At 35.6% G+C, this 26,910-nt stretch overlaps 2 pseudogenes; both read right to left on the bottom strand.

The window, feature by feature from the left end:
- Positions 1 to 3,915: 3,915 nt before the first annotated feature.
- Positions 3,916 to 5,792, bottom strand: LOC140875271 (cell division topological specificity factor homolog, chloroplastic-like; annotated as a pseudogene).
- A 429-nt stretch (positions 5,793 to 6,221) lies between these two features.
- LOC140875187 (uncharacterized protein At5g01610-like) lies at positions 6,222 to 9,012 on the bottom strand (annotated as a pseudogene).
- Positions 9,013 to 26,910: the final 17,898 nt, after the last annotated feature.

Raw genomic sequence — 26,910 nt, 5'->3', positions numbered from 1 at the left:
CCACTGCAATTGGAAAAGATAGCTCTAAAGCAGCTGCAACCGCTACTATCCATGGTTAAACTCAAGGAAGAAGTGCAAGCTCAAGTGCAACAACTCATGTTGGAGGAAAAAATGCAAGCTCCAGTGCAAGTGCTTTAAGATGAAAAATTCAGACCTAAATCTTCTTGTTTGTCTGGAATAATTGGTAGTATAGTTTTGGAATTGAAGAATTCTGGCTAGTTTTTTATATATGTTTTGGAACAGAGGTGGATATGCTAGTTTTTTTAGATGGGATGGAAACATGATGCAAGTTTTTTTATTTTAGTTTTTGGTGTATTTTTGGTACTTTATGAATTGCGGGCTACCATTTTGATCCATGATCAAGATTGTTATATTTGGTGTCATTTTGTGTTGTTATCATTATATTATGATCCTACCATTTTAATTGAAATCTTATTTCTAAATCCAGATTAAGTTACCTTAACAAATGAAATACAAAATATTGATTACCACAATCAAACATTCTTCATTTATAGCAACAAAATATGGCAGGAATTTACTACATTACATTTATCTGCCTAATTCAAATTGACAGAAACTAAAGAGTACAAACACCATTCAAATACAATACACGCTTCACTTGAACAAGAGAACGATGAGCACCAGGAGGAAGAAAATCGCAGCAACCCAACTAACATGAACATATCCAGTGGAAAGTGAAGCACTTGTAGTGGAAAGTGAATCGTTCGTGATATCTTGCACCTTGGACAGAACTTCTGCTTCTTCAGGCTGCCTCTCAACACCATAGCTACTGTAACTTGCATCTATGTCACCAAATGATTCATCTTCACCTCCATTTGGTAGCAAAATATAGCTTTGGGGTTTACACCAACGAAAAAATTCACAATGATTCTTCGCACAACAGTAATACAACGTTCCTTTTGATTTATTTTTTTTTTTTTCTGAAATCACAACCCTAATATCGGCCAAAATCTTGCAGAAACAAGTTGGTGTGTTCGGATACCTTAAATCCAAGTTGGGCTTTGTCGTGGATTTTCTGCATCTTCTTTGAGATTGAGATTTCATTGCTACTGTCTTCAATTACTATTCCTGCTCTGATACAGCCAAACAAACCAACGACTTGTTTGTGAAAGAAAAGACAATAAAAAAATATAATAAAGGTCAATTAAGTCAGACCATGTGCAAGAAGTACCAAAATTCAATAAAAATTCGCAGCTATAACGCGTGTTCTCACACCACCAGTTGCAGGGGTGACGTGTGCCAACGTTTTAAAATCATGAGGAGCTTGGAGCCTATTAATTTATCACAGAGGGTTTTACGCCAATTAGAACTTTCACAGGGGGTGCGCATGCAATTAACCCATTAATTAATCATCAACTATATGTTTCGAACAAAATATTATAAATTATAACATCAAGACAAATATTTTTAGCAATTTCTCTATACATGTAATCAATACATTCAAAAAAAAATTAAAACATCCCTCATTTTGCTCTGAAGCCTAGATTTGTTAATATTCATGGTTGAAAATGACTTTTTTCTATAGTAATTGTAGAAACTGAAAGAGTAACCACAAACACGATATCTAAAAACAAGATCATATATCTCTATTCTTTCATATCCTCTTTTATTTATTTTAAATATTTTTTATTTACTGTTAAAATATATATTTCTATCTTCAAATATATATATATATATATATATATATATATATATAAATATGTTATTTTATTTTATACTCAATTCGTGCAACATATTTATAGTTACTTTTTTTCACACATATTAATAATTTTGGAAATGTCAATTGGTAAATAATTTTCTAAGTTTACCTTTATTTAATGAGTAGTTATATGGTGTAAAAAATTATTGAAATAATCAATATATTTATTGACAAGCCTAATTAAATATGAGCATATTCGTAAAAAATTAGAAAAAAATATTACTTATTATCGTACAAATCTATATATTTTGGACCCAAAAAAATAAAAATTGGTTTATATATGAGACAGAGAGATAGTATAATTTTAGAGAATAAATTTTAAAAATCTCAATAAATATATAAATATTTTAGATATTTGGAGTTGTCTCTTCGATTAATATTTTTCTTCCATTTTATTTGTTATTATAATATCATTTAATTTTATATAATTTTAGAGAATAAATTTTAAAAATTTCAGTAAATAAATAATTTATCATTAATTAAAACATAATAATAATAATATAGATATTTGGTGACATTAAAGAACAAAAGAGAAAAAAGAAAACAAAATCCGGAAGAAGAGAGGCAAAAAATAAAATAAAATTCAAAAGAGAGAGACTGAGAAGGAAAAAATAGAATAAAATTCAAAAGAGAGGATCAAGAATCGAACCCTTGAACCCCATGTGTGTGTTAAGGAACCTTTTACCTACAAGCTACAAGTTCTTTACGCTCATTTCTGGGGCAATGTATTTATATTAAATTTTGTAAAAATATTACTTATATAATACTAAAAAAAAATTATTTTTGGGGAGGCGATCCTATTGTGGATCCGCCTCTATATACAATAATTTGTACAATCATCGTCCGAGTGGATGGAGCGATGAGGATGTACTTTTTAGAGCTCATGAAATGTGGAAGACAAATCATAACAGTAAACCTTTCAAGAATGAACATGTATGGAGAATTCTTAGAGAGTGTGAAAATATACTCCGCAACATCATCACGCTAATAAGAAAGCTCGAACCTCTGATTCGGGGGGACATACAACCTCATCCAATCTGGATACGAGCATTGACGTAGATGACTGTGAAGTTCGTATTCGTCCGATGGGACAGAAAGCTGCAAAGATAAAGGGCAAAATGAAAGCCGTAAATGTCGAAAAATGGGAAGAGAAAATGGATCTTAGGTGGAAAAAGTTGGAAGAACTTCATATGGAAAAAATGGAACTTCAAAAAAATGAGGTGGCGACCCGAAAGGCTGAGGCCCTTCATAAGGATTATGAAATCCTTATGAAAGATACTAGTGACATGACACCGAAACAACTTAACATACATCTTAAAATATGCGCAAAGCTTAAAAGGAAGCATGGAATAGAGTAGATGTATTTTAGTTATTTTTAATATCGATTGTAATTTCTATATTTTTTTATTTACTAAAGCATTATGTAATTGAAATTTTAATTATTGATTAATGTTTAATATTTTCACTATCATATATTGAATATTATGACTTATTTGTAATAAATAACTATATAAAATAAATTGTTAGTTGTTTTTTTAATTAAACTATTTATATAAATTATGTATATAAATATATAAAATAAAATGGTAGTTGAGATATTTTAATTGAGTGTGTGATCCATAAAAAAGTTGTTTGAGTTTTTTGTTATAGTGGAGATTTGAATGAAGTTTTTTGTTTTTGTTGTGACAATTATGTGGCGGAGCGGGGACCACAAAAAAGTGGTAAGAGAGGTTTTGGCATTGGATGTCCTAATTAGAGAGTTTTTATATATTTATAAACTTTAAGAAAATATGATATAAACGATAATTGTTATTAAAAATATTTTCAAAAACTGTACCTGATGTTGAATTATCCATCTGAATATCTGATATCATATGTTGTCTCATGTACGTGATTTTTAACTTGAATATCTCACAAATTAAAAAATATAATGAACTGTGTTGTGTTGAGAGATTAACACTTCATATTAAGAATGACTTATCATCATGTAAAAGATAAATTTTGAAAATATTTCATGTGTCGCACAAATCTTGCTCAATGCAATTTATCTAACTAGCATAATTTATTGGCTATTGCGATAGTTCGAGAGTTTATCCAGTACGCACCAAAAGATAGAAGCTGCGGATTCCAACGTCATAAAAGATAAAATAGATCAAAGAGTCTAAATCTTCCAAAACCATTATTGTCAAGTTCTTAATTGTTTTTATAAGAAACCATTCTCTAATTTTTATACGAAGATGGGGAAAAAAGAAAACATTAATCAAAATTTCCAAGAGATAAGTAAACAAAGATGTGACATTCATCTTTACCTACAAAAACGTGGCATTCAAGTGAGGCTCAGGTATCACCTAATTTTAAACACTAAAATCTTGAAATTTGTCATTCGGGATATAGAAATCAAACTTCACATCAACAGAACCAGTACTCTCTTCAGTCTCTTTGTATTCAATATTTGTTATCATTCCAGTTTCATCGTCCATTTGATACTCCGACCTCACCCTTCGAACTGGCACGGTTACCGAGTAAATGGTGCCATGATCTGGATCCGTTGACACACTGAGCTAAACTTTGTCTTGTGATTCTATCTCGACAAAATCAGATAGTGAATTCACGACATTGCTTACGATATTCTGTTTTGCCACTTCACTAACGTCACATCTATCGGAGAAAAGAATCATCTTGAGACGTTGCTTAGCAATGTTGGCGTTTGAATTCTTTCTTGACGTAGTTGATGGAAATATTATCTTCCAAGCCAAGTTTATACGCTCAAAGAGGTTGAGATTAATAGCATTGAGGAGGAAGCTCTCCAACTCCTCGCTCATGGGATTTTGGGAAATCTTGTATTCTGGGAGAATTCCAAGCGGATGCTTAGAATGACAACGAAGGCTATGGCCATCAAAAGCTGAGGGAGAAGCATTGGAAGTGGAATTTAAGAACACGCTGCTATTGACCTACAATACATGTTTACAATACATGTCCTCGATATACAGATAATGATGCAATACTATGCTCAGACACAAAATTAGACTAGATACTTCAAATTCATAATATCACTTAAAAAGAATAAACCTTTGACGTTGAAACCAAATATATGCACTCCATGAAGCAGGCTAAAAATGTTCGCTAAATAGACAATTTCAAAATATAGTAAGCATTCAGCACCAGCTAATGGAATTGATCAGATGCTATCTCAAACCTGAAATATGAGAAGTCTGATTTCAACACGAAAAGGGTAGACATTTTCCACAATAATACAAGTATTCAAATTCAACCTAATTTTCAGTGCAAAACATTCAATTACGCAACAAAAATTCTTTTTTCACGTGGCAAAGTACCGTGCAGATTTTGTAATATAGTATAAACAAAAGGTTTGATTCACAATATGTATTGAACCACAACCACGACCTTTAGTTCATTTAATATTAAACAAGTTCTGAATACGGATTATCCCAGATTAGAATTCCAATACAAGCATAGTCCCCCAACAATACCAGCAATTAGCCTGTTGGAAATGCAAGAAATATCCAAGATTCAAGCATGGATATCATCAAACAACGCGGAAAAAATGAGACAAAAAGAAATAAGCTTGATTTCGGGTAAAAACCCTCCAACACAATTGATAACTAAAACTCAGTCCAACCAAAGAAAAATCTTCACCACAAAGAAGATTACAATTAAACCTTACGACCTCGTTAAACAAATGTATACTAATAATGCAAACACAAACATAAAACTATGTTTCTCGAAAAAATTATTGCCGTAATCGAGTCTCCGAAGAAATCCCCAAACTACATTTAAATAAAAATGAATATCCCCTAGCCAGAAACAACTAGAATTTCTTCGATGGAAAGAAAATTCTGGAAATGCGTGAAACCTAAGATAGCAGAAATCTGAAACAAACCTTACTAGGGGGGAAATGCGTAGAAGCGCGCAGAGAATTGAACTTGTGAGAACTCAGAGATGCAGAAACCCTAATATCTCCTGAAATCGCCATAATTTCCAGATTCTAGCTCACTCTATGGAGAAATATTTCCCAAAAGGGTTCGCTCGCCTCGATTTCAGGTGCATTCAAATCATCGCGCTTGTGGATGCTTAAAGCGACGTCGTTTCCGTTGAGTTGTTTACTTTCGTGAAATCGTTAATTTGGGTCAAATTGGTAATTTGATTATATATTTTTTGATAAATTGATTGTTAATTATATAATTTATAAATATAGTAATTACATGTTTACATTGGAGTGAGCTTTCAAAAGACTATAAATTATATATAACGATATCGTGCGTGTATAAAATGTTTCTATTACAAAAAACTTTACTTGGGGTAACTTAATGGCTATATAATATACACATACTACATTACATTTCTTATTCCACGTATTATTGAAACAGTGTAGCTTGTTTACTTTTATAAATTTATTGATATTAGCATATGATCATTTAATTACACACACACTGTGTGGGAGTGATATTTTACACGTGTGTGTCAATCAATAGAAAGGCAATTCTTCGATCTAAAAATGCACCATTCTTTTTGCTGCAGCCAACTTACAATTATGTTCCTAGAACATATTCTTTGCTAGCAAATACCAGTAAGATATCAATACCAACTCAAAACATAAACTGACGGAATATGTGTCGTTCTTATCTCAAAATCACTCAAAATTCTTCTACTGTGACACCTTCTTGAGGTATGTAATATGCATCCTTCGGCCGCGATTTCTTGACACCGGCAGTGAAGCAAACTTTTTCCCCTCTGTTGCCTTCAATCGCCACATTTGTTACCTTGACCCATACTAACACCTTCTTCTTCATGCCTTCCACACCTATGAGCTTACCCTTTAGGAGAATGCATTTGACACGCGGGGAGTATCTTACCACTGAGGAGTCCTTGAAGTTTATTTCACAAAGAAACGGCAAATGAACAGTTAGCCTTGAATTCGGCTCGTCAAATTCATAACATGCAATGTTTTGAGGGAAAAGGCCCCATGGCAATTTTTATTCTCGCAGCAGATCAGGCAAAGTTCTTGGCGGAGTCCCTGCAGAATGAGAAGGTGACAGAAGGGATGTGTTGAGCTTTTTTTTTTCAAATTTTATGCGCAAGTTTCCTAATTTTTGAGTGGTAGTCAAAATATATATTAGCATAAGAAAAAAGAGTCCCGTAGTGAAACAAAGAGCAAGGAAATATGTCCATTAAAGAATTGGAGCTTGTAACTGTGGGCTGTTTTATCCAAGGTATGTGTTTTAGTGAGTCATAATGAAGTTCAAGACGGAGCCACGATGTAGTAGAAGATGAAAAACTCTTGAAACAAATGGATGCTAAGAATGATGCTCATATTCCAAAATGAATGTGAAATCAAAGTTCTACAAACATATAATGGATATCGGATTTCGTAAGTTTTAACTCATACTGCATCGAGCAGGTTTTCGAGGCAATCTTACCATAGGTGTGACAGGAGTAAAAATTGATCTTCTTCAATGCATCAAAACTCAAAAAGTGAGATATACAAGCACTAATGGAGCCTCTCAACTTAGAAACAGTATAGAGTTCTCCAAAACATTCAAGTGCTTTAATAAAAATCATTTTTTTCCGACAGATGGGATGATGGTTAACAACACATAGTTTATCTTTGAATTTGTAAAAATTCAGAATTATAAAGTGAAACGCAATCACATCTGTGAGAAGACTCCCATTATGGTAGTTGTTGAGACTTGATAATGTGACTTATATTTACAATTGAGAGAGGATTTAAAGTGCATGTCCTGAATAAAAATAGTTTGTCAAATCATAAGCTCCAGAGAGGACCCTGAACCCAAAAACAGCCTTCTACATGAAAAGCCCCCTGAAATTATTTGAAACTCGACCATTGCTTGTGAAACCCACGTGGGGCATGACATAAATGTTATGGCTCTACAAATAACAGGTTACATGTAGAATGGTAAATAAGGTTGAAATTTTTTTTTCCATGTAGATTTGGGCTCCCCTCATTAGCTCATGCAACAAGAGAATCACAACTTCGCCGTATCTCTACTGAAAACCAGGAGTGCAAGTATATACAAAGTTTGTGATATCTACTTTAGAATCAAAAGAATTGTTGCTTATAATACAGTAAACTGACCTTTGAGCTTGTCGAATATCCATTTTGCTTTGTCCTCGACAACATTTGAAAGAATCTGCAATAACAGGCAAGTTTTCCAGTCAGATCTAAGCCGAAATGGAAAGTGAATAATAATAAAGTATTGTGTTTGTGAGGGCTTATGGAAAGAACTTCTCAACTTTTCTATAACAAAATTTTGAAAAATGTTTAAACTTCCAAGCCAAAACCAGAAAAGGTAAAAGAAATTGATATTCAAACTGTGTGTTGTGTAAAAATTCATTGACAAATATAATGAAATGTTCATAATATAAGGGTCTAACCAAACTCACTGAAACCAATTATCCCATTTTTCATTTAGAATCAAAAAGCTATTCCCTGTTTCTTTGGTTTATTTTCCACCTCTGTTCTCACAGTTTAAACACGCATGACTAGCAAAAAAAAAAGGGGTAAAAGAAAAGAGAAAACCTAGAGCAAATAAAGGGAAAAAGTTTGAACCCATTTCCAGCTTCCATAAAGTTGAATCAATAATCATTTCAACTCAAAAATATTAAACACACAAATGTAAGGAACAAAACCAACAAAAATTTATCCCTCTACTTAAATCCTGCAGGAAGCCATACGAAACAGCATATCCCATCCCTCACTAGCAATAAACAAAAAACCAACCAAGAATACATTTATCAAAGAACAAATAGATCGACAAACAACACAATTTTATTTCAGAATACCAAGACATCGGATACATTAGTAAAAGTAAACAGAGTACATACACTGAGATCTTGAGAAATGTTGTTGAACTCTTCCTTAGCTTTCTACGAAAGCCAAAAGCTTCCAGCTTTAGTGCTTCCCACTTTCACCAATGCCTTCTCCATTCTTCTTCTTATTCTCTCTGGCACAGAAAAGCTCTTGAATTTTGGTTAAAGCCCTTGATACCCAATGCAGAAAAGTGGTTTTGCTTTATGGATAGTTTAAAGAAAACCCATTATCAAAAAGCTTAGAAGCAATGGAAAACGAGGACAAAAATTCAATGCGACGCAAAAAGTAGCAGAAAATAGGAAACAACCCTACACACGACTCCCTGTAATGAGTTGGAATTCTCGGCTTATTGTGGAAATGTGGTATCGGATTCGGCTCCACTCAGATTTGAATAATTGTGTAGAAGAACGTGAAATTTGATTTAAAGAGATGGTTTTAGAAATTTTACTCAAACATCATGTGACCATGTTCTGATAATTTTACCCCAAAAATATTGTTTAAAAAATTCAAAGAGATGAGCAAATAAAGTCTGAATGCATATTTTAGGATGTTATTGGCTTGTAGAATGGATACAACCGTCAATTTGAGTCAATTTGAGTTACGTCCGTCGGATCGGTCTATCACGCCGCATAATTTAAGTGGGTTGGGTTGAAATTTGTTCAACCCAACTAAAGGTGGGCCAACTCATGCCCGTTGCGGGCCTAGATGGGTCAGCCCGCGGCGGGCCTGGGTTAGCCCGCGGGTTGTAGAATAGTTTTATTTTTATTTTAATTTTATTGTGATATATATTTTTTAAATAAAATTTGTGAATTTTTTTGTATTAATTACTTTATATAAAATTTACACAAATTAAATCAATAATTAGAAATTTTATTAATATGTTTTTATTAATATTCATGAAATGAAATGAAATTTTTAATTAATTATAATTATTTTTGTTGTAACTTTTAGAGTCAACCGATCAAAACCAATGCAACATCAGTTTATACTAATGAACAATCGATATATATAACAGCAAGATTTCGGTTGAATGATATGCAATCAAGATGATCAAGAATATAAAGAACACAATCAAGATTACGTGGTTCGGCCTTGAAGAGCCTACGTCCACGGAGAACAACAGAAGTCTTTATTGATTCAAGAAGCACACCAAGAGAGTCCTAATACAAGATATTTAAAGATAAGATTTTACAATAAAGAAAACACACGGATGATGTTTCCTTATTACACAAGGACTCTAATTCCTTCTCCTATTAGACTTCTTTATATTTCCTTTACTTGGTCTTTATAGATGATGAAACACTCCTTATTTCCTTCCACAGATCCTTACTCCAAGATCTGTGATTAACATCAAATCTGATCAACTAGATTTGATCTTATCTTTGAGAGACACATTCCTCATCAGTTCTCCACCTTGTCTCTAAAGATAATCTGCTGTCCTCATCCCCTTTCGGGTTACTTCTTTGGTACTATGTTTACTAGGTTCAAGAAATGCTTGAACTTCATTTGGGGTAACACTTTTGTCATCACGTCAGCTGGATTGTCAAGTGTTGAAATCTTTATCACCTTGATCTTGCCTCCTGTTGTGATATCTCTTACAAAATGCAGCTTTATGTCAATGTGTTTGCATCTTTCATGGAATATCTGATGTTTGGTGAGGTGTATTGCACTCTGACTATCACAATACACTGCTAAAATCTCTTGTTCCACACCGAATTCTGTCAAGATACCTTTAAGCCACATTGCTTCTTTAATGCCTTCGGTTAGTGCTATATATTGTTCTTCTGTTGTTGACAGAGCGACCACTGACTGAAGAGAAGCTTTCCAGCTTATGGTTGTGCCATATAGAGTGAACACAAAACCAGTTAGAGATTTCCTTGTGTCTAGATTTCCAGCAAAATCCGAGTCAACAAAACCAGCTAAGGGAGTTGTCAAATTGTCTTGCTGCTTGAACAAAAGTCCTATGTCTGATGATCCTTTCAAGTATCTCATCACCCATTTCAGAGCCTCCCAGTGTAGCTTTCCTGGATTAGCCATGAATCTTGATACAACACTCATTGCATATGACAGATCTGGTCTGGTACAGACCATCCCATACATCACACTACCCACTCCACTAGCATAAGGTATATCTTTCATAAGATCCCTCTCTTCATTATTTGTTGGTGATTGTTCACTTGAGAGTTTAAAATGTTGTCCCAATGGAGTAGTAACCTCTTTAGATTCATGCATCATGAACCGATGGAGTACCTTTCTGATGTATGCTCTTTGACTTAGGAATAGAGTTCCATTATTCATGTTTCTGTTTATTTCCATTCCTAACATTTTTCTGGCTCCTCAATTCTTTCATGTCAAACTCAGATTTCAACAGTCCATTAAGAGCTAGAAGTTCTGTCTTATGCTTGCTGGCAATTAGCATATCATCGACATACAACAGCAAGAACGTTCTTGATTTGTTTTCTTCTTCTTTCATGTATATACAACTATCATAACTACTTATTTTGTAGTTGATGTGTGTCATGAATTCGTCAAATCTCCTATACCATTGCCTTGGACTTTGTTTAAGGCCATATAGAGATTTCTTCAACAAGCATACCTTACGTGAATTTTCAGCAGCTGTATATCCTTGAGGTTGCTCCATGTAGATGGTTTCTTCAAGTTCTCCATGAAGAAAAAAAGTTTTAACATCGAGCTGTTCTAATTCTAAGTTTAGTTGAGTGACCAAAGCTAGCATTATTCTTATAGATGCATGTTTTACAACTAGAGAATATATTTCATTGAAATCAATTCCCTCTTGTTGTAAGAAACCCTTTGCCATCAACCTTGCTTTATATTTTAACTTAGCATGCTCTGATCCACCTTATTTAACCTTGAAGACCCATTTACACCCTACAACCCTTTGTCATGTAGGCCTTTTTACCAACTCCCAAGTGTTGTTCTTATGTAATGAATCAATCTCTTCATTCATTGCTTCCAACCACCTGTCTCTGTTCTTACAGTTCATGGCTTCCTTATAGGATGATGGTTCTTCACACTCCACTTGTTCTGATATTTTAAGAGCAAAAGAGATCATATCAGCCTCTGCATACCTTTGAGGCGGTGTGATCTATCTTCTTTTCCTATCCCTTGCCAACATGTATTGACTAATGTCCTCTTCAGTGCCAGTTTCTGTTTGAGTTTCTTCTTTTCTTTGTGCAGATTCATCTGTGTGAGTTGAGTCTTTTCCTTCATGCCTTAGGCTCTCCACCTCAACTTGTGAATCAGGGATAGTTCTTTCTGTCACTTGTATATTTTATTTTGGCAAAGAATAAGCCATTTTACTTTCATCGAAAGTGACATCTCTGGTGTTAAAACACCTAGGTCCATTCTGTTCCAAATTCCAGACTTTATAGCCCTTTACCCCTGAAGGATACCCAATGAAGATGCATCTTAAAGCTCTTGGTTCTAATTTGTCTTGTCTAAAATGTGCATATGCTAAGCATCCAAACACCTTCAGTTTTGAGTAATCAGCTGGTCTTCCATTCCACATTTCCATTAGAGTCTTAAAATTTATTACACTTGATGGGCATCTGTTAATCAAGTAACAGGCTGTTGTTACAGCCTCACCCCAAAAGGTCTTAGGAAGATAAGCACTCAAGATCATTGATCTCACTCTTTCTAGCAAAGTCCGATTCATGCGTTCTGCCAACCCATTCTGTTGTGGAGTTCTTGGTACAGTCTTGTGCCTGATTATCCCCTTTGATTTGCACAGCTCATTGAATTGTTGAAAAAAATAAAAGGCCATTGTCTGTTCTAAGATGCTTCAATCTCTTGTCTAGTTGATTTTCAGTTTGAATTAACCATTCTCTAAACTTAGAGAATGCTTCATCCTTTGATTTAAGCACATATACCCAAAGTCTCCTTGAGTAGTCATCCACAATAGTCATAAAATATCTTCCTCCTCCATGATTAGTTGTTCTAGAAGGCCCCCAAAGATCTGAACGTACATATTGAAAAGGGCTAGAGGTGTTGTGCTTTCCAGTTTCAAATTTGACCCTTTTTGCTTTGCCTAAAATGCAAGATTCACAAGTTTCCAGTCCTTGTAGTTTATCATTACACAACAGCCCTTGTTTTGATAATTCTTGCAAACCTTTCTCACTGACATGGCCGAGTCTAAGATGCAAAAGATTAGACTTATTCAGTCGATTTTCAATGTTGGAAGTTCCTCCTAACAATGTGCTTCCAATAAGAATGTATAGTGAGTTTCTTCTGATGGCTTTCATCACTACCAATGACCCTTTAATCACTTTCATGGATCCATTTTCAGATTTGAATGAATATCCATTAGATTCCAGTGTGCCTAAGGAAATTAGGTTGCGTTTAAGTTCAGGAACATATCTTACATGTTGAAGTAATCTGTCATTCCCATCATGCATCACCAATCTGATGCTGCCGATTCCTTTTACTCTACATGACTTGTTATTGCCTAACACAACTGATCCCAAGTCAAATTCTTGTAGAGTCTCAAACCATGATCTGTTAGGACACATATGAAATGTGCATCCAGAATCTAGAATCCACTCATTCTGCATTCCATGATCAGATACATTCAACACTTCGGCTGACTCATAACCATCTGATGCCACAGATGCTTCTCCATCATTCTTCTCTTTATTTTGGACGTACAACTTTCTTTATTTCAGGACAGTCATGTGAAACACTTATATTTTGTGTGCCCCTTTGATTTGGATCTGCTTCTAAAACCTTTTTGCTGTCTTTTCTCTAATCGGCCTCTTGTATTGAGACTTTCTCCTTGACCTTGGCTCTGTGGATTCATCTTCTTCTGTAGTTCCTTGGAATTTAAGGCTGACTGCACTTCTTCAAGCGTAATAGTTTGTTCCCTACCATATAACAATGCATCTCGAAAATTCTCATAAAATCTTGGAAGGGAGTTCAACAGAATCAGTGCCTTATCTTCCTCTTCCATCTTGACTTCAATGTTTTCTAAATCATCCAAGATCTTGGTCAAATCATCTATTTGATCTGAGACGCTCTTGTCATCACTGATCTTGTATGAGTACAATCTCTGCTTCATATACAATCTATTAGCCAGAGATTGAGTCATATACAAGTTCTCCAGTTTGATCCACATGGCTGCTGGTGTGTTTTCCTTAGAAACTTCACGAAGTGGTTTATCTCCTGAGCATAAGATAATTGCGCTCAGTGCCTTTGCCATGATAGTTGGTTTCTCTTTTGAGTCTCCAGCCATAGCTTCTTCTCCTTGCAGCGCTTCTACCAATCCTTGCTGAACAAGAATTGCTCGCATCTTAATTCTCCATAGCCCGAATCATTGTTACCTGTGAACTTTTTGATATCGAATTTCATTGTACCCATGTTCTTGGCTTGATTGTCGATCGTGGACTTGTTTCCCACAGACGGCGCCAATTGTTGTAACTTTTAGAGCCAACCGATCAAAACCAATGCAACACCAGTTTATACTAATGAACAATCGATATATATATAACAACAAGATTTTGGTTGAATGATATGCAATCAAGATGATCAAAAATATAAAGAACACAATCAAGATTACGTGGTTCGACCTTGAAGAGCCTACGTCCACGAAGAACAGCAGAAGTCTTTATTGATTCAAGAAGCACACCAAGAGAGTCCTAATACAAGATATTTAAAGAGAAGATTTTACAATAAAGAAAACACACGGATGATGTTTCCTTATTACACAAGGACTCTAATTCCTTCTCCTATTAGACTTCTTTATATTTCCTTTACTTGGTCTTTATAGATGATGAAACTCTCCTTATTTCCTTCCACAGATCCTTACTCCAAGATCTGTGCTTAACATCAAATCTGATCAACTAGATTTGATCTTATCTTTGAGAGACACATTTCTCATCAATTTTTATTTATTTTTATTTTTAGTGAGCCAACCCGCGGTGCGGCCCGCCTAACCCACAACCCACCTTGAGTTGGGTTGGGTTGGGTTGAGAATTTTCAGCCCATCAGGATGGTGGGCTGGCTCACCCTCGATCCGCCAAATTGTGGGTTTTTGGTGTGCCGTCTCACTCTATCATGAATTGGCCCGTATGACAGCTCTAAAAATGAAAAGTTAACCATAATATATAACTTGAAAATTTTAATCATTCTTTTTCAATAAATTGTAAATTTATATCACTTAATACTATTAAGGCTTCGCTTGGTAGGTGTATGAGATTAATAATATATAATAACATATTTCAAATATTTATATGTTACTCATAAATAAATTATATACTCAAATTTAATATAATTTCAAAATTATAAAAAATATTTTTTTTCTATTTATGTTAAACTTTATAATGATATATTAATAAATCAAATACAACCCATAATATATATGACTAAAATATATAAAATATATCGATAAAAATATAAATAAAACAAATATATTTTACTTATACCGGAAAAACTAGTAAAAAAACACGAAATTATCATAAATGTTAAATCAATTGCAAAAATTTTAGGTTATCATAATCACGCAAAAAAGACAATGAATGAGATATTTTTTATTATAAAATTTATCTTTTTATAATCTACAAATTTAATGTTAAATATTGTTCAAATTATAAAGTATAAACATATCTACACCAGAATTTGAAAAGGTAAAGTGGAGTTCTGCCAACAAGGGCATAAGTGAGTTGGTAAGGTCTGAGGTGATGTTGGAAGAAATTTCCAGCGTTGCGGGTTCGATCCTTTTATGGAGTATATTTTCTGCTGAAATATTATGGGGGTTTGCTCTGGGGGTTGGTCATGTTGCTCCCTCCCACAAGTCCCTGTCGCTCGTGCACATCCCTCGATTTAACCACCGCATTAGCCAATGAGCCTTCGACTCATGTGGGATGGAGTCCCCTTCAGGGTCAACCCTTTTAAAAGTAAAGTGGAGTTCTCTAACAAACTAAAAACAGTATAACCACACTCCGATGACATATATTTAATTTATTATATTTAAACATTTAAATATTTATTTATTATTTATATATAATTTGAGTTGATAATTATTTATCATTATATAATTTTAAATAAAATAATATTTTTAAAATTAATCAATAAAATAATATTGAAGTCGATCATCCTAAATATAATATTTGATATTATAGTTGTATGCATGTTTAGAACTAAATTGTATGAATCCCGCAAGCATACAAATGTTGATTGATGAGACGAATTTTTCAAAATTAAAAATCCCTCATTTTAAATATGATTTAAAATTGATATCAAGATTAACAAAAGGGAATTTAAATATTGTTTAAATGTTCCTACCTTCCATCAACTATCAATGTATGAGATGCTACCCGCGGGCACGATCCGGCTCATATTATTGGGGGGGCCCGTTCGTCGGAAAGCTGTACATTGAATCGACACATGTTGTAAGTTGGGTGGAACTCCCATGGGATTGACTCATATTATTGGGGATCCACATGGCGACCGTCCATCACAACTTAATATTGATGGGTTATCTTGACATGTCACAATAAACGGCATCATATTATTGGGCCCTTATTGGACATGAGGTAAAAACATGGGGATTGCTTTGGAAGCAATTGGGCTCTACCTTTTGAAAATTATGGTTGGCTGATATTATTCGGGACTATAGTTTGTCAATTGGACTCCATGTTCCCACTAAGGAAACAAGTTTCCCGTTTTCACTAGAGGGTAGTGAAATCGTTAAAATAGTGGGAGTGAAATTCATAAAATTAAATCTCGCCATATTTTATGTCTTAGTAAATTAATTAAACAATCACTGATTATTGTCTGTTTCTTTTCAGTATTTCATTACAATGAATTCGCGCAATCCACTATACTCAATTCTCGAACAAAACAAATTGACTGGCGCAAACTATACGAAATGGTTTCGTAAATTAAAGATTGTTCTAAACTCGGAGAAAATTTTCTACGTGTTAGAAAAGAATCCTCCAAAGGAAGCACCGACTAATATAAGTCCGGAAGAATTGGCAAAACTTGATCAATGGTGAGACCATGATATCAAGGCTAAATGCTATATGCAAGCTTCAATGTCTGATGAACTCCAGAGGCGATTTGAGGATGCCGTGAATGCTGCTGACATACACATGCACCTCAAGGAACTTTTTGGAGCTCAATCAAGGTCGGAGAGGTATGCCACCGTCAAAGAGCTCATGACACGCCGCATGCGAGATGGAACTTCTGTCAGTGAGCATGAGGTACACATGATTGGGCTAATTGAGAAGTTGGTAACACTCGATTTGACATTGGAGCATGAATTGAATACGGACTTATTGCTTCTTTCACTTCCTTCGTCGTTTGACGGATTTGTGATGAACTTCAATATGAACAAGATAGAGGCCACCCTTGAAGAGATGGTCAATATGCTTGTGTCTTATGAGGCCACATTAAAGAAGGAAAAACCGGTACTCTTGGTTGGCTCCTCTTCTTACTCCAAGAAGGGGCCAAGTGGAAATGGTAAGAAACGTTCTGCCCTACCCAAGAAAATTGTACCAAAGAAGAAGGGCAAGACAAAAGCTTCAAACGTGAACATATCTGGAGATGTTTGCCATCACTGCAAAAAACCCGGTCATTGGAAACGTAACTGCAAGGAATACCTCGAGCAGTTGCGAACTGCAAAGGGTATGTTTTACATTGAAATAAATGTTTCACTTAATACTACTTCTTGGGTATTGGATACCGGATGTGGATCTCACATTTGCAATGATTTGCAGGTGATGTCAAGAAGTCGTAAGCTTAGGATGGGTGAGACCCAGCTGAGGCTCGGAAATGGTTCCAGAGTTGAAGCCAAAGCAGTGGGAGACGTTTATTTAGTTTTGCAGAACGATTTTAAGTTACTTTTAAGAGATGTTTTATTTGTTCCAGATTTGATTAAAAACATTATTTCTGTTTCTATGCTTGATAGAGATGGTTTTTCTTGCAATTTTGTGAATGGGATTTGCAATATTTACAAGAATGAATGTTTAATTGGAAATTGACAACTTGAAAACGATCTATATAACTTAAAATTAAAGGACGTTCCAATTAATTATGTTGATAAACCGGTAACAACAAATAAAAGGAAAAACGATAGTCAAAACCCAGCAAACCTTTGGCATGCTAGGCTAGGTCACATTTCCTCAAGGAGGATGAACAAGCTAGTGGGAGAGTGCATGTTTGATATGTCTGATATTAACTCTCTACCTACTTGTGAGTCCTGCCTAAAAGGAAAAATGACTAAATCTCCTTTTAAAGGAAAACCTGAGCGTAGTCAAAATCTGTTGGATTTGATCCATACAGATGTTTGTGGTCCATTTAGTATTGGTACTAAATTTGGACACACCTACTTCATTACCTTTACTGATGATTTTTTTAGGTATGGGTATTTATATTTGATGAAATATAAGTCTGAAGCATTTGAAAAGTTCAAAGAATTCAAGGCTGAAGTAGAGAACAAACTAGAAAAATTATTAAAGCACTTCAATCGGATCGAGGTGGAGAATACTTAAGTACCGAGTTTTTGGACTATCTATGTAGTGACCCTGCATGGTATCACCTACTAACTGGCAACTAATAGCATGCATTAAACTTAATACAGCAAAATAACTTAACAGAGTAAAACATGCGGAAACAAAACCATAATTTACATATCAGCTTAGTAACATAATCCAGGCTTAAATCTGTAGTGATACAACCAAATCGAAAACTTAAACAGTAAACATTATACAGCTATATCGAATCCTGTTGTATAATAAAATCCTCAAGGCTCCTGCTCCCTAGTCCTGCCTTGAACTACCAGCTCCGTCCATCCTGCGACCTGTCCCATGGAATAGGGTGTCCAAGATAACAACTAGGACGTGAGCACTAACGCCCAGTACATAGACATGAGTAAACATATGTATATAATGCATGCAACATGATGACTGGTACAGGGTCATCTGAAAAATCATGCTCAAAACCGGCGCCACATGAGTGCTGCCACCGCACGGATCAACCTCTGGGTGCAACCACACTCGTCTAGTACACCAGAGTAGACAGACATAAATACCCCCGCCGTCGCGGTACTCTCAGTGATAGACTATCGAGTATAGAGCTGAGCGGCTCTATAGTCAGGTGTAACAAGGTATAGGCTCAACGTGTATATGCACATGACATATGAATATAAAAAGCGATAAATCATATATCATGCCATATAATAATGCCAAATAAATGCAACATATAAACATGTATACTCGCTGGAAATCTCAGTCAGTGTGTACGTACCTCTAGGCTAGTTCAAGTATAGTAAGATCCTAGGTTCCAAGCCTATATTCAAAAGCTCACCGTATCACTACATAAATTCTATAAGCCTTAACTAAGCTAATAAGTACTTCCAAAACTTAAACAGATTCCCGGACCATACCTTCGTCCGTAGTTAGCCCTTTGGAGTCGCTAGTCCCGGATGACTATAACCACACCTTGGTTATTCCAGAACCTCTATTATAACCGATAGGGCCCTCAAGTGTATAACTCACACTATATAACTGAAGAAGAAAACTCGGGAATTCGTATTTAGAAATGAATCTGGGAAGCCCTATTTATAGGCAAAATTCCCGGCCAGGATCGGAACTTCCGATTTCAGGATCGGAGCTTCCGATCCAGCTCATTGCATGCATGTGTGACACGTCGGGATCGGAACTTCCGATCGGGCGATCGAAGCTTCCGATCTGCTCTACGTTCAACACTTAACAAAACTCGTGGCTGAGTCATCGAGCATTGCTGGCAGCTGTAGATCGGAACGTCCGTTCCAGGATCGGAGCTTCCGATCTCTGTGCTTCCGATGAGGTTCCGAAGTGGTTGGGATCGGAGCTTCCGATCCGGCCCAAAGTCAAAAGCCCATATTCTCTTCCGAAGTCCAATAACACTCCGAAATTGATTAATTACCAACCCTTTATCATATTATTATCTTAAAATGAAATCTGGGTTACTACATTCTCCCCACCTTTAGATATTTCGTCCGCGAAATAACATCTAAAGACAAATTGAGATAACAATATGAAACATCAAACCATGTTTTATTACAACAATTGTAATTACAACTACATGGTAATAAAAAATACAAAGCAAATAACTCAGGATATTCTGCTTGCATACTACTCTCAGTTTCCCAAGTTGCTTCTTCAACGTCTCGGCGCTGCCACTGTACCATCACAAGTGGTATAGTCTTGTTCCGAAGAACTTTCTCCTTCCTGTCTAGGATACAGATTGGTCGTTCAACAAAAGATAGATCTGGCTCTAGCTGAATATCAGTAGACTGAATCACATGAGATTCATCAGCTATATAATGTCGAAGTAAAGACACATGAAAAACATTATGTATACTGGAAAGATTTGGCGGTAACGCCAAACGATATGCAACATCTCCGATCTTCTTCAGTATCTGGAAAGGCCCAATGAAACGAGGAGATAACTTGCCTTTCATACCGAATCTCATCACCTTCCTGAAAGGTGATACTCGTAAAAACACATATTCACCAGGCTCAAACTGAAGTGGCATGCGACGAATATTAGCATAGCTGGCTTGTCTATCTTGAGCAACTTTGATCCTATGCTTGATCAAATCTACCTTGTCTACAATCAGCTGCACCAATTCAGGACCCTCGACTTGTCGTTCCCCGACTTCATCCCAGAATAACGGAGTAAGACACCGTCGACCGTACAATGCCTCGAAAGGTGTCATATCGATACTACGATGATAACTGTTATTGTAGGCAAATTCGATCAAAGGTAACTGATCCTGCCAAGATAAGCCAAAATCCATGATAGAAGAACGTAGCATATCCTCCAACGTACGAATCGTCCGCTCTGACTGCCCGTCAGTCTCCGGATGATATGCAGTGCTCAAACTCAGAGTGGTACCCAACGCCTCCTGAAAACTACCCCAAAAACATGAGGTAAATCGCGGGTCTCTATCACTAACTATGCTCACTGGAATCCCATGCAATCGCACTATCTCCTGGATGTATAAACGTGTCATGCGATCATACGAATACTCCCGGTTATAAGGAATAAAATATGCTGATTTCGTCAAACGGTCAACAACGACCCAGATAGCATCACACTGACGTGAAGTCATAGGTAAGTGGGTAACAAAGTCCATAGTCACGTGCTCCCACTTACATTCGGGAATCTCAAGATTCTGCAGTAATCCACCTGGTCGTCGGTGTTCAGCCTTGACCTGTTGACAAACCAAACATCTTGAAACAAATTGATACACACTTCGCTTCATCCCTTTCCACCAGAATCGAGTTCGCAAGTCCTTATATATTTTCATGCTTCCAGGATGAACAGATAATCGACTCCTGTGAGCTTGAGAAAGAATATCGTTCCTGAGCTCCGCAACATTAGGTACAACCACTCGATTAGATAAGCACAATAAACCATCTGCCTGAAAATGAAATCCAGATGTATTAACTCCATTGGCTAAACGTGCCAAACGCTGAGTCTTAACATCAGATATTTGAGCATCTCTGATCCGAGAATACAATGCTGGCTCAGAAAAAATAGTATACAACCGAATCCCATTTCTCCCTTTCTTGTGCTTGAGCGTAAAACTCAATGAACAGCACTCTTGAATCATATGAGATATTTCATTAGTCTGAAGTGCAGAAAGTCTCACCTGCCGACTCAAGGCATCAGCAGTAAGATTGGCAGAACCTGGATGATATTTGATTTCACAATCATAATCTTTCAGAAGATCCATCCAGCGTCTCTGTCGCATATTCAACTCCGCCTGAGTGAATAAATACTTCAAACTCTTGTGATCCGTGAATATCTCAAATTTCTCGCCATAAAGATAATGCCTCCAAATCTTGAGCGCAAATACAATGGCGGCTAACTCGAGATCATGCACTGGATAATTACTCTCATGCGTCTTCAACTGTCGAGAAGCATAGGCAATAACATGTCCATGCTGTGTCAGAACACATCCTAACCCCTGACCAGAGGCATCAGTATAGACAACATAACCTCCTGATCCAGAAGATAGAGCTAGCACAGGTGCAGTAGTAAGACGTCTACGCAGCTCGTGAAATGACTCCTCACATTCCGAGGACCATATGAAGGAAACATCTTTCCGAGTAATCTGAGTCAAAGGCCTGGCCAACTGTGAAAAATTCTCGATGAACCGACGGTAATATCCAGTTAGACCCAAGAAACTACGAATCTCAGCAACCGTCATCGGACGAGACCAGTTCAGCACTGCCTCTATCTTACTAGGATCAACAGATATCCCTTCATTAGAAATCACATGACCGAGAAACACTACCCGATCAAGCCAAAATTCACACTTGCTCAATTTCGCATACAGCTGCTTATCTCGTAACATCTGTAAAACAATCCTTAGATGCTGTGCATGCTCATCCTTGTCATGAGAGTAGACAAGAATATCATCAATGAAGACGATGACAAATCTATCCAGATACTCTCGAAATATCAGATTCATCAGATTCATAAAGACTGCCGGTGCATTCGTCAAACCGAATGGCATCACCAGAAATTCATAATTCCCGTATCTGGTCCTGAAAGCAGTCGTAGATATATCTGAGTCTCGTACCCGCATCTGATGGTATCCAGATCTCAGATCTATCTTTGAGTAAACAGAAGTACCCTGTAATTGATCGAACAGATCATCAATCCGCGACAAAGGATACTTATTCTTGATGGTGACACGATTCAACTGTCTGTATTCAATACATAATCGCATCGATCCATCCTTCTTTTTGACAAATAAAACAGGTGCTCCCCACGGAAAAACACTCGGACGAATATATCCCTTATCAAGCAGATCCTGTAACTGCTGTTTCAATTCCCTCATCTCTGACGGTGCCAGACGATAAGGTGCTCGGGATATAGGCGTAGTTCCTGGTACTAAATCAATACCAAATTCAACCTCTCGCACCGGAGGAAAACCAGGAATCTCATCAGGGAATACATCAGGAAACTCGCTGACAACCGGTAACTGATCAATACCCGTACTACTCGTGGACATATCAACTGCATAGATGAGGTAGCCCTCCCCACCTGACTCCAAGACATGACATGCCTTCAGAGCCGAAACAAGTGGCATCGGAGGTTGCGCACCCTCACCATAAAAAAACCAGCTATCACCCTCAACCGGATGAAACTGTACCAGAAGCTGATAACAATCCACAGTAGTGTGAAACTAGTTGGCTTTAGGGCAAGTGGGAGATTGAAAGAGTGGGTGCCCGGTTAGCCAACTTGTGGCTAAAGGCTTTTATGACTCTATATATAAACAATCTTTGTTTAATATAATTTACATTAATTAATGGCATTTTCTTTATCTTTCTTCATATTGTTATATTGTGATATACTATTGTTGTTTTGATAAAGACCTTGAATATACTATAGTGTAAGTAAAATGAGATAGTGAATAAAGAGAGATCACTATTATGAAACACATCTTATAGTCAATGTATATTCTAAACAGTTCCTAGTCAATTGAGTCATCCGCTAATAAGGATAAGGATTGCTCGAGATTGAGACTAGCATTTGTGATGCCAAGTACCACGTTTCATTGGTAATGGACATGAAGATGTTCAAAGCATGCAAATGGATATTCATATGATGAATGATCGAACTACCCTATTCGGACTTTTCAAGTGGTTATTATTATTTGAGTGGATAAGTCCGCGGTTTTGGTTGTACACCATTAGTCCTTACTACTTGAAACATCATTGAGACTCTATATGCTAGTACTGTACTTTGACTCGTTTACCGACTCTATGGGGGGTCATCAGGTGTCGGGATTGGGTACAGTTACGACACATATAGGAGTCGATGCTTTGTTGTCAAGGATTCACCACACGCATGCGAGTGTGGATATCCTATGCGATCTGAGGAGATATTAGTGTGACAAATCTCTGGCCAGAGTACTCGATGTGATTTAGGTTACTTGGTTTCCTAGTAGCACATGCGATGTCACTATTTGATCTTCAAGATGCATTGCATAGTTATCGAATCTCGAACGACTCTCGATGTACCAATGGTTGTTGATTCGATCGGGATATATGAATGAAGGGACTTTACTGTACGCTAACCAAAACTTACTGGTTCTTGCAGGCACTATCAGTGATACCTAGGGAATCATGGGGCGATGTTGCTAGACGCTCTTACCATGATTCGTTGGGTAAGTCGAAAATCGTTGTTCTGAGTCACAAGGAGTTGTGAGCCCGCGACTAGCTGTATCCCTGAACCATTGAGGGTCACACAAGTAATGGATTACTAAACCCCGTTGAGATAGTTAAATTTAAAGAGTTAAATTTAATAAAAGAGAAGTTGGACTTCTTAACTAAAGAGAGTGGAATTTCCTAAAATAACATAGGGATGGACATTTTTGGAAATCACTGAATTCGGATTCAGAAAAAATTATCTTGACTTTAAAAGGTGCAGAAATGGTTTCTGTGCACATTGGTGAAATCGGTTTATCAATCGGAGTCATGATGAATTTTATATTAATTTCTATAATAACGGGATTGGCTTGTTGGGCTTAAGTTATGGATTGTGGGCACAAGGAGTTAGTGTCCTAATACAATTATAACTTAATCCAGTCTAGAAATTATATATAAATACACGTGTAGGGTTCGAAAATATCACTTTTTCTCATCTTGGATTTTCGAAAACACATATATTATTTTAAGGGAAATTTTCGAATTCTCCTACTATTTTTTGAGAAAATTCAGTCTGTGATTTTTCCGAAAAGTCACTTTCTGAATTGACAGATCAAATTTGTTTATTCTCTACGATAAACATCTGATTGATTTCTAGTGCAATCAATCAGAGGGTTTCTATTTTCTATTCGTGGACCTGATTCCGGAGATTGATCGAGCGATTCATCGGTTCCCGGGATTTACAACAAGAGCAGATTAAATCTGTTGGAGTCCATAATCAAGCCTTAGCTTGAAGAGGTAAAAATATTTAATTGTGATTTTTTATTTTTACTTGCAATATTTTAATCATTTGGTTTTGATACCCACGATATGGAATCGTTCCATATCGAAAAATAAAATTTTTAAACTTTCGCTGCTCCGGGTATCACATACGTGTGATCAGATAACACGTGTTCCAACATAATCTAATAGGAATTTTGGTAGGTAATCCTCATGGACAGAATTAAGAAAAGTCCGGATAAAAAAATCATGGCGAGAGGATGAGTTTTTTTTTTTTTGGGGAACTTGATAGAACCAAGTAAGATAATTAAGTAAATTGGGTTCAACTAATAGATATATGCCAATAAAGAAACTTTTTATGGAGATTAATTGTATCAAAATTATTTTTGGGTTTAAATAAGATCGGATACAAAATAATTTATTAGTCTCTAAAAAAAATATATTCATCTTTCTGAAGTTATTTCCCCCCTCTCAACTAACCTATTAAATTGATTTTTATTTTCATCTTGCCCAAAAGTTTAGATATTGTATCTGTCTATACCATATTTTGTATACATTTTTATTTTTGTTTTCTTTCGCCTCTGATTATACATTTTGAGTAACACTTCTATTTTGCCAAGTTATCATTCATCTTGATTCAATAAGTCCGTTTGACAATATAGTCTTTTTTAGTTTTCATGTTACAGTCTACATAAATCATTTCAGTTTTATCTCTGATATTCATATCAAAATTTTATAATTTCTGACTTGCATTTTTTTTAGAATATATCCCTTTTGAATGTTATTATTTTACACAACCATGTTATCCAGTCATATGATAAACTTTATATGATTATCAGCCTCACATATTTGCTAATATATTCTTTCACTCATAGTCTAGATAACCCAATATTTTTTTATTATTAAATATATTTATCATCCTAATTTTATTTGTTTGATTGGATTATTCTGGCATTTTGTTTGAGCTACAAAGTTTTGTAGATCGATTTTCAACTAGATTTATCTCCTCACAATTGACTACATTTTTTACGTAGCTGATTCAGTTGTTTAACCTATATGGTTAATTTTGTTTTTGATAATTCACTTGTCCGAGCTTTTCAGAGTCACTGCACATCTACATGGTAAAATCCACAACGCACTTCTATTATCCAAATTATTTTACTTAGTTTCCATAATCATATTGGTTATACTAAGTTAAATTAATTTTTATTTTTTTTTCTATCGTTAATTTGTTTCAAATATCAAAATCCTTGGTTTATGATAAAATAATCATAAATACAATCAATATTCTATTATTATTATTATTATTATTCCATGATGGAAAATCTATTCAATTCCCTTCCATCATTGTCACTTCTGAAAACTAAGGTTCGAAAGTGTAGACTAGAATCCATTAATATTTTAAGGGGATATTATGAAATTAGGATATATATTAGAATTATAGTTGTATTTCAATTTAGAATTTAAAAAATACGTAAATCATGGTTTTATTTAGTTTAAGTTAATATCATAGTTTTCCAATAAAAAAGTACCTATAAGGACGAATGTTAGTCCAATTAGGTAACGAGATCGATCAAGAATATGATCCAACAAATATTAAGTTCCAACCTCGTATCAACCTCAAATCAAGATTTGATATATTACAAAATTTGGAATAGTTTCCAACAAGAGATGGATTCCATGGTCAATATTCGTTTTATATCAATGACAATTCAATAGGAAGACGGGATACATTTAGGCCATCGAGATTATACTACTATCACGAGCCTTAGATTTCGACGCAATTGGAATGAAATGAAGAAATACTTCATTAATTGTTGCTGAATGTCAAATGTGTGGACAAAGAAAATTAGAATTCAAAGACTCGAAGAACTTCTTCAACAACTAGAACTCATGAGATGGAAATGAGAAAATATTTCCATGACCTTATAGTACTAAATCATGGGTGATCGTTGATAGACTCATAAAATTCGTGCATCATCACATGAATTTATTCTAGACAATTTGGCTACCCTATACATGGACAATATGGTGCCATTATGAGGAATCATGACAGACATACTATCTTATAGAGATCTAAGTCAAATTCTTGAAATTGGACCACTTGTGATTAAAGAAGACTTGAACGAAGCTGAAGTATGAAGAAATTCCAATTCGAATTGTGGATAAAAAAGACCAAGTAATGAGGCGACGGACCATTCTCTACGTCAAAGTGCAGTGGTTTAATCATTCCGAAAGAGAAGCCACGTGGAAACTCGAAGAGAAGATGCGGAAACAGGATTATTATCTTTTTTAAGGCAATTCAACTCAAGTTTCAAAGACGAAACTCTCAATAAGGAGGGTGGGATCGATGTGAAGACTCAAATTTCAGCAGCTCAAATTCAAAATTCAAGAGG

This window comes from Henckelia pumila, chromosome 1 (genome assembly GCF_033568475.1).
Source record: "Henckelia pumila isolate YLH828 chromosome 1, ASM3356847v2, whole genome shotgun sequence".
NCBI classification, from domain to species: Eukaryota; Viridiplantae; Streptophyta; class Magnoliopsida; order Lamiales; family Gesneriaceae; genus Henckelia; species Henckelia pumila.
Note: the sequence above shows the minus strand (reverse complement) of the source record. Positions and strands in the feature narration are given on the sequence as shown.